Source organism: Heterodontus francisci, chromosome 47 (assembly GCF_036365525.1).
Source record: "Heterodontus francisci isolate sHetFra1 chromosome 47, sHetFra1.hap1, whole genome shotgun sequence".
Classification (NCBI taxonomy): Eukaryota; Metazoa; Chordata; class Chondrichthyes; order Heterodontiformes; family Heterodontidae; genus Heterodontus; species Heterodontus francisci.
Window position 1 is genome coordinate 1,719,584 of NC_090417.1, and position 10,233 is coordinate 1,729,816.

The following is a 10,233-nucleotide window of genomic DNA, read 5'->3' on the forward strand; positions in this document are numbered from 1 at the left end:
AATACTCAAATCCAGAGATAACAAAGGCATGAATGAGGGTTTCAGCAGAATGAGAGTCAATTCATGTACAGAAAGAGAAATAAAGAGCGGGAAAAGAGACTGGATTGAGAGAAAAAAGAGATAGAAAGGAAAAGTAAGAAAAAAATTAAAATGTAAATTTTTTTTTAAATCTCTTGGAAAAATTTACTCCCTGTAGGACTGAGATTCCACAGTTTAAACTGTTCCCTTTCAGGGCCAGAGTTGCAGGAACCATCACTCTCATCATTAAAAGGGTACGTACACTGTTAAGTTCCAGTCCTAAATTTCTGTTGTGAGTTTAATTGGCAATTAAGGTATAAATGCAATAATATTGTGAAACTCACGGGGAGGATGAGGGTGAGCTGCCATTTTTGTGAGGCTAATGGAGGAGCTGTGCAATTTGTCCAGCAACTTGTAGGGATTCACATTTCATGGGGTATCTCTTCTTTGTCTCACGTTGCTGGGTTATTGACACATCAACAACAGTGGCATTAAACTTGTCATTATTGTGTCAGAAAATCTGCCCCATTATTTGTTCTCAGGAGCCAGGCAGCAGCTATTGGCTACCCCTAATTGTCCAGAGGAGGTGCAGCCCTTGGAATGACCTTAGAATGAGGCCCTGTCTGCTTATTCAGGTGATTTAAGATCCCACGGCACCATTTGAAGTACAGCAGGAAATAAGCATAGAGTCCGAGTGACTATTACTCCCTCAGCAAATAGCATCGACAGCAATATCACTGGTCATTCATGTCATTGCATAGAGAATTAAGATTATGAAGGCATTTGATAGGGTAGACACAGATAAGATGTTTCCACTTGTGGGAAAGACCAAAACTCGGGGCCATAGATATAAGATAGTCACTGATAAATCCAATAAGAAATTCAGGAGAAACTTCTTCACCTAGAGAGTGGTAAGAATGTGGAACTCACTACCACATGGATTCTACTTTGGCCTCCTTGTCTCGGGAGACAATGGGTAAGCGCCTGGAGGTGGTCAGTGGTTTGTGAAGCAGTGCCTGGAGTGGCTATAAAGGCCAATTCTAGAGTGACAGACTCTTCCACAGGTGCTACAGACAAGATTGGTTGTTCGGGCTGTTACACAGTTGGCTCTCCCCTGGCGCTTCTGTCTCTTTTCCTGTCAACTGCTAAGTCTCTTCGACTCGCCACACTTTAGCCCGGTCTTTATGGCTGCCCGCCAGCTCTGGCGATCGCTGGCAATTGACTCCCATGACTTGTGATCAATGTCACAGGACTTCATGTCGCATTTGCAGACGTCTTTAAAGCGAAGACATGGACGGCCGATGGGTCTGATACCAGTGACAAGCTCGTTGTACAATGTGTCCTTGGGGATCCTGCCATCTTCCATGCGGCTCACATGGCCAAGCCATCTCAAGCGCTGCTGGCTCAGTAGGGTATATATGCTGGGGATGTTGGCCGCCTCGAGGACTTCTGTGTCGGAGATATGGTCCTGCCACCTGATGCCAAGGATTCTCCGGAGGCAGCGAAGGTGGAATGAATTGAGACGTCGCTCTTGGCTGACGTACGTTGTCCAGGCCTCGCTGCCGTAGAGCAAGGTACTGAGGACACAGGCTTGATACACTCGGACTTTTGTGTTTCGTGTCAGTGCGCCATTTTCCTACACTCTCTTGGCCAGTCTGGACATAGCAGTGGAAGCCTTTCCCATGCGCTTGTTGATTTCTGCATCGAGAGACAGGTTACTGGCGATAGTTGAGCCTAGGTAGGTGAACTCTTGAACCACTTCCAGAGCGTGGTTGCCGATATTGATGGATGGAGCATTTCTGACGTCCTGTCCCATGATGCTCGTTTTCTTGAGGCTGATGGTTAGGCTAAATTCATTGCAGGCAGCCGCAATCCTGTCGATGAATCTCTGCAGACACTCTTCAGTGTGAGATGTTAATGCAGCATCGTCAACAAAAAGAAGTTCCCTGATGAGGACTTTCCGTCCTTTGGTCTTCGCTCTTAGACGGGCAAAGTTAAACAACCTGCCACCTGATCTTGTGTGGAGGAAGATTCCTTCTTCTGAAGATTTGAACGCATGTAAGATCCCAAACAGTGTAGGTGCGAGAACAGAGCCCTGTTTCATGCCACTCAGGATAGGAAAGGGGTCTGATGAGGCGCCGCTATGCTGAATTGTGCCTTTCATATTGTCATGGAATGAGGTGATGATACGCACATGAGGGAGGAAGGAATAGAAGGTTATACCTATGGTTTATATGAAGAAAAGTGGGGAGAGAGTCATGTTCAGCACAAAGATTGGCAAAGACCAGTTGGGCCAAATGACCTGTTTTAGTTCTGCACATTCTGTGTAAAAGCACATTTGTCAATAATGTAGCACAATCCTCTCGATGCTATTAATAACCAGTGGAAAACATAGAGCGAGAAAATTTTATTCTAACAGTAAATACATTTTAAACACTGTCACTCACCTTCTTTCAACTTTCCTCAATGTTCAATGACGCTTCACAGGAACGATTATCAAACAAGATTTGGCACATGGGAAGAAATTAAATCAGGTAAACAAAAGCTTGGTCAAAGAGGTAGATTTTAAGAAGTACCTTAAAGGAGGAGAGAGAGAGGTGGAGAGGTTTAAGAAGGGAATTCTTGAACTTAGGGCAAAGGCAGCTGATGGCACGGTCGTCAATGATGAAGTGACGAAAATCAGGGATACAGAAAAGGTCAGAATTGGAGGAATGCATAGTATTTGGAGGGTTGTAGGGCTGGAGGAGGTTACAGAGATAGGGAGGATTCTTTCTGTATGCATAGGCATTTCAGCAAGGGTGTCTTTGGATCATTGTCAGGGGCCTATTTTGCTTCATAGTTACTCATATTGTTATGAGTGTGCTAATCCAAAGGCTATTGATCTGGCGAAACGAGTTTAAGTCCCTCATGGCAGCTGGGAAATTTAAATTTACTTAACGAAATAAATCTGGAATAAAAAGCTAGTCTCAGTAATGGTGACCATGAAACTACAGAATTGTCGTAAAAACCTGTCTGGTTTACTAACATCTTTTAGGGAAGGAATCTGCTGTCCTTACCTGGTCTGGCCTACATGTGACTGCAGATCCACAGCAATGCCACTCAGTTGTCTCAAGGACAACGAGGGATGGGTATAAATGTTGACCTCGTTAGTGATGCCCACAATCCTGTAAATGAATATAAAATAAAACTCATCTTTGGATGGTAAAGTTGTGCAACATGCAGCAGACAATGATAATCTGTGGTTTGTACTGTTGTAATGTTTTGAAATTGCAATTGCATTGTGCATTGTGTATTCTCGAGGCTACTGTAGTGAAAGTGAAACTAAGACAGTCTAAAAGGAAAAGTCTTTTTGTTCAGCTGCTGCAGTCTTTGTTTCTCTGTCTTTGCCTCATATCTTACACCAACCTTGGCTAAACCTCACTCAAGTCCTGAGGACATCACAGGATTATAATATGCCTCTGTATCTGTCAAACATTCAAAGCTACTTCAAGATGCCTTTAATGTACTCATTAAATATACTGAGACTCGCTGAACCTGTAATCATCTGGTGTTTATGGCTGACAAGGGCATCATAAGCCAGTGCTTCAGAAGATCTCCAAGTAACCAATATTCCAGTTTAGCATTCTCCTTCAAATAATCCAGGCACAGTGCTGTAAAGAAAGCAAAAAAAAAAGGCTCGCATTTATATAGAGCCTTGAACAACCTCAGGTCATCCCAATGTATTTTACAGCCAATTAAGTACTTTGCTGAAGTGCAGTCATTGCAGGTTACACATTGAATATTTGTATTCAGTTCTTGTCACTAAGACACAAGGGAAACATTCAAGCTATGGAAGTAATGGAAAGTCGTCTAATCCCTCATGTCAGAGGATTGAATTGTGAGGAAAGATTGGAAAACTCTTTTAAAAGGAGGTGAACAAGAGGAGATTTTACAAATTTATATAAGATATACCAAGTGGCATAGAAAAAGTTAATGCTGAGAACCATTTCATTTGACCATGACAGTAGGATAAGTGCTACATGGGGACACATTGGTACTAGGCAAATTCAGGACTAATGTAACTCAGTGAATTGTTGTGATCTGGATTGCACTGCCAGAAAGCAGATGGAGGCACATTCAATCATGACTTTCAAAAGGGAAGTCGATATTTACTTGAAAGGGAAAGAATTGCAGGTCTATGGGGGAAAAGCAAAGAAATGGGCCAAATTGGATAGCTTTTAAAGAGCCAGCACAGGCAAATTGGGCCAAATGGCCTCCTGTGATGTATGATTCTATGGCAGGAAGCACTTTATATAAAGAGTTATTGAAAACTGGAATGGTCTCTGGGTAGATAGTGTAGACAAAAATATTGGAGCTTTTAAGAGGCTATTAGATGCTGTGACAGGGGAGCTCACAGGTTGCTGTGGAAAAATGAACTGGATGTTGTAAAGGTCACAAAAACATCAGTCATGTAAAGATATGAATAGTCATAACTTGCTTTTCTCTTTGTATAGACATTGCCAGACTTTATGTGTATGGGTTGTGGATTCAAGTCCCACTTAAGGCCTTGAGCACAAAAATCAAGGCTGATACTCTAGTGTAGACTGAGGGAGTGCTGCACTTTAGGAGATGCTGTCTTTTAGATGTGATGTTAAATCAAAGTCCCATCAGCCCTCACAGGTGGACATAAAAGATCCCATGGTGCTATTTTGCAATACAGCAGGAGAGTTAACCCTGTCTCATATTTATCCCTCAATCAAATTCACCAAAACAAATTATCTGGCCATTATCACATTGTTGTTGTGGGAGCTTGCTGTGCGAACATTGGCTGCTGCGTTTCCTACAATACAACAATGACTACACTTCAAACTTACCTTTGGTGTAAAGCGCTTTGGGATGTCTGTGGTTGTTTCTTTTCTTTCGTTTTAGCATTTTCTGTTTTCATTTCAGGTTTCTGTTTGTGATATTTGCATTTCCCCCCTTATATCTATGTTTATAAGCTTCTTTAAATAGAAGAATGATTTATTGCTGGAGATACGGTCACTGACAAATATTCTCTTGTGTTGATGTTCACTACCTGAACATTTGTTTTTGAGATTGGCCAACTGAGTGTTTTCAGCATTTTTTATTTCAGACCTCATATACTGCAAGGGTTGCTTTTTACCAATTTTTTCCTGTTTTTCTTGTTTGACTTGTCTCATATCTTTTCATTGTCTGAGTTAGTTTCATATCCTTTTGTTCTTTTAATATCTTTCCAGTACCCCACAGTCATAACTTTTTATTTCATAAATTGTTTTCTTAAAAAGAAAATAAATGCAAATGCTGGAAATCCAAAGTAAAACTAGAAAGTGCTGGCGATATATGACAAGTGCCAAGAAATATTTGCACAACAAAAGTGCCAAGTAATGACTATGCCAAACAAGAGAAAGTCAAGCCATCACCCCTTGCCCATCATTGGCACCACCATTGCCAAATTCTCTATCTACTCTGTCCAGACGCTTCATGATTTTGAACACCTCTATCAAATCTCCTCTCAACCTTCTATTCTCTAAGGAGAACAGCTCCAGCTTCTCCAAACTATCCACATAACTGAAGTCTCTCATCTCTGGAACCTTTCTCATAAATCTTTTCTGCAATCTATTTAATGCCTTCACATCCTTCCTAAAGTGCGGTGCCCAGAATTTGACGCAATACTCTAGTTGAGGCTGAATTAGTGTTTTATTAAGGTTCATCATAACGTTGCTTTTTTTTATCGCTTTTGAACTCTATCCCTTTAGTCATAAAGCCCAGTATCCCATATAATAAAAGCACAATACTGCGGATGCTGGAAATCTGAAATAAAAACAAGAAATGCTGGAACCACTCAGCAGGTCTGGCAGCATCTGTGGAAAGAGAAGCAGAGTTAACGTTTCGGGTCAGTGATGCTGCCAGACCTGCTGAGTGGTTCCAGCATTTCTTGTTTTTATTCCAGGATCCCACATGCCTTATTAACTGCTTTCTTAGCCTGCCCTGCCACCTTCAATGATTTGGGCACATATACTACGAGGTCTCTCTGTTCCTGCAGCCACTTTCAAATTGTATCCTTTATTTTATATTGCCACTTCTCATTCTTCCTTCCCAAATGTAACACTTCACACTTCTCTGCATTAAATTTCATGTGCCACATGTCCACCCATTCCACCAGCCTGTCCATGTCCCCTTGAAATCTATCACTATCTTCTTCATAGTTCACAATACTTCCAAATTTTGCATCAGCTGCAAATTTCGAAATTGTGCTTTGCACATCCAAGTATAGGTCATGAATATAGAACAATAAAAGCAGTGGTCCCAGTACCGACCCCTGGGGAACCCCACTGGATACCTTCCTCCGGTCTAAAAAACAACTGTTCTGTTTCCTGTCACTCAGCCAACCTTGTATCCATGCTGCCACTGTCCCTCTCATTCCAAGGGCTTTAACTTTGCCGACAACCTTGTAATATGGCACATTATCAAATGCTTTTTGGAAGTCCATGTACACCACATCAATCGCCTTACCCTCAGCAACCCTGTTACCTCATCACAAAACTTAAGCAAGTTTGTTAAACATGATTTGCCTTTAACAAATCTGGGCTGACTTTCCTTAATTAATCCACATTAGTCCAAGTGGCTGTGAATTTTGTCCTGTATTATCGTTTCTAAAAGCTTTCCCACTACCGAGGTGAAACTGATTGGCCTGTAGTTGCTACGCTTATCCTTACACCCTTTGTCGAACACGGGTGTAACATCTAAATTCTCCAGTTTTCTGGCACCACCCCTCCGTATTTGAGGAGGATTGGAAGATTATGGCTCGTGCCTCTGCAATTTCCACCCTTACTGACACGTGACCCACTTGACCCACTTCATTCATCAGAACTAGATCCAGCCTTGTTGGGTCAGAATTAGAAAAGACAGGTTAACATACCAGTTATAATCCTTCTTTCAAGCATGTTCAGGAAGGGTAATATTTCTGTTGCAAGATGGTTGAATTTTGGCTCATCTTAGTTCATCCATTTTGAAGATCCTAATACAAAAGCAAAATACTGAGGATGCTGGAAATCTGAAATAAAAGAAAAATGCTTAAAGTTGTGGTGATTCTTTATAGAACTCTGGTTTGGCCTCAACTGGTATCTGGTGTACAATTCTGGGCACTGCACGTTTTGAAGGACGTGAGGGCTTCAGAGAGGGCACAGGAAAGATTTGCGAGAATGGTTCCAGGGATGAGGGACTTCAGTTAAATAGGTAGATTGGAGAAGCCGGGGAAAATGCTTGAGTCCATTATTAAGGAAGAAATAGCAGGACATTTAGAAAAACATAATGCAATCAAACAGAGTCAACATGGTTTTATGAAAGGGAAATTATGTTTGACAAATTTGTTAGAGTTCTTTGAGGATATAACAAGCAGAGTGGATAAAGGTGAACCAGTAGGTGTTGTGTTTTTGGATTTTCAGAAGGCACTTGATCAGATGCCACATCAAAGGTTATTGCACAAAATAGGAGCTCAGGGTATTGGGGGTAATGTGTTGGCATGGATTGAGGATTGGTTAACACACAGAAGGCAGAGAGTCGGGATCAATGGGTCTTTTTCAGGTTGGAAAGCTGTAACTCGTGGGGTGCCACAAGGATCGGTCCTGGGGCCTCAGCTATTTACTATCTACATTAATGACTTAGAGGAAGGGACAGAGTATAGTGTATCCAAATTTGCTGATGATACAAAAATAGTTGGGAAGGCATGTTGTGATGAGGACACAAAGAATCTGCAAAGGGACATAGATAGGTTGAGTGAGTGGGCAAAAACTTAGCAGATGGTGTTCAATGTGGGAAAGTGTGAGGTCATCCACTTTGGTAGGAAGAATAAAAAGGCAGATTATTATTTAGCTGGAGAAAGACTACAAAATACTGCAGTACAGAGGGATCTGGGTGTTCTTGTACATGGAACACAAAAGGTTAGCATGCAGGTGCAGCAAGTAACTAGGAAGGCAAATGGAATTTTGGCCTTTATTGCTAGGGGGTTAGAGTTTAGAAATAGGGAAGTCCTGTTACAACTGTACAGGGTATTGGTGAGGCCACACCTGGAGTACTGCGTACAGTTTTGGTCCCCGTATTTAAAGAAGGATATACTAGCATTGGACGCAGTTCGAAAAAGGTTCACTAGGCTGATTCCTGGGATGAAGGGGCTGTCTTATCAAGAACGGCTAAACAGGTTAGGCCTTTATTCATTGGAGTTTAGAAGAATGAGAGGTGATCTTATAGAAACATATAAGATTTTAAGGGGGCTTGACAGGATAGATGTTGAGAAAATGTTTCCACTAGTGGGGGAATCTCGAACAAGGGGACATAGTTGCAGAATAAGGGGGCACACATTGAAAACTGAGATGCGAAGGAATTTCTTCTCTCAGAGGGTGGTGAATCTCTGGAATTCTCTGCCTCAGAGAGCTGTGGAGGCTAGATCACTAAATGTATTTAAAGAGGAGGTAGATAGATTTTTCAAATCTTGGGGAGTTGAAGGTTCTGCGGAGCAGGCCCGAAAGATAAGTTGAGGACTGGGACAGATCAGCCATGATCTTATTGAATGGCGGGGCAGGCTTGAGGGGCTGAATGGCCTACTCCTGCTCCTATTTCTTATGTTCTACTTCGAGAAGAAAAGGTGAAGAGATGATTTGATAGAGATATTCAAAATCATGAGGGGTCTCGACAGAGTTTGTTCTTTATTCTTTCTTGGGATGTGAGCGTCGCTGGCAAAGCCAGCATTTATTGCCATCGGCAGAAGGGTCAAGAACCAGATGACACCGATATCAGGTGAATGGTAAAAGAAGAAGAGGCGACGTGAGATTAAAGTTTTTAATGCAGCAAGTGGTTCGGATCTGGAATGCGCTGCCTGAAAATGGGATGGAGGAGGATTCAATCGTGGCTTTCAAAAGGGAATTGGATAAGCACCTGAACAGAACAAATTCGCAGGACTGCGGGGGGGGAAAGGGCGAGGGAGTGGGACCAGCTGAGAAGCTCTTGCGGAGAGCCATCACGGACTTGATGGCTTGAATGGCCTCCTTCTGTTCTGTCACCAGTCTGGCAGCACCTGTGGAGAGAGCAACAGAATTAATGTTTCAGGCCGTCCACCTTTCATCAGGAGATCCGAATGTTTTCCCGCCCTCCCAACTTAACATCCAAATGTTTCTGAAATGAGGGTTGAGTTTTCACCTCCACTCCTTTATCTGCAAATCTCTTCTACTTTTGATCACTCTGTGTGAAGATGAATCTTCTGACATCAGTTCTAAAATGACCTTTCTGTTAGTTTGAACCTCTTGTCTCCGACTCCTGATTTTAAAGTCCAAATGTTCTGCTTTTTGTTTTTAAATAGATGCGGATGAATTTTGCTGTGCATTCTTTTTAATATTTACTTCAGAATTGTTGGCTTCTGAAGGGGGATTGGAAGTGCAATAAATATTTTAAAACTTTGCCCAAAAGCGACTAATAAGTAAGCCAAATAAAGAATAAAATTAAAACATTTGAGGAGCGAAAGACTTGCAGTTGGTGGCGCACCGTCGGCGAAGTGGACAACAGTTGATTGGCGCCTTTTACCATGTTCTGGGCTCGCGCAGGACTATTAACCGCGCGCCGCTGGTGTAGTGGTATCATGCAAGATTCCCATTCTTGCGACCCGGGTTCGATTCCCGGGCGGCGCAGGTACGTTTTACAGCAAAACAATTGCCCCCTTTTCGTACATAATTTGTAAATAGTGTTATTATTTCCAACGCATTTTCTCCATTGCAAGTTACTTTTGCTTCAAGTTTTAATTCTGTTGATCGTAAAATCATTGCTTTGATTGACTCCCCCTACCCCCCCCATTGCTTTGTCAGTAAAACTACATGCACGTGTTAAGCATATTTATGTGAATTTACATGTGAAAAGCCTTTCGATCTTCAGTATTGACTGGAAGCAGAAAAAAATGATTTAAGAGAATTAAAAAATTCTTTAGCCCGCTGTGAAAACAGGACAACGTGGAAAACAGGGCCTCCTAAAATGAGGGGGGTTGGGGGAAAGAGAGAAAGAGTTGTTAACAGGTAGTTGCATAACTCATTTAAATTTTTTTTTAATCTGTAATTTAAAAATGGTATATTTATTGACGCCTCATGTACCTTCTCTCAAAAAACATGCCAAAGCATTCCATAGGAAATGGATAGTATTGAATGCAGGCACTGTCCAAAAAAAAAGTTGTACACA

At 41.9% G+C, this 10,233-nt stretch overlaps 1 non-coding gene across 1 annotated transcript; it reads left to right on the plus strand.

Annotated features, from left to right (window-relative positions):
* Positions 1–9,624: 9,624 nt before the first annotated feature.
* trnag-ccc (transfer RNA glycine (anticodon CCC)) lies at positions 9,625–9,695 on the plus strand. The gene has a single exon. It is a non-coding gene; the product is annotated as a tRNA-Gly (tRNA).
* Positions 9,696–10,233: the final 538 nt, after the last annotated feature.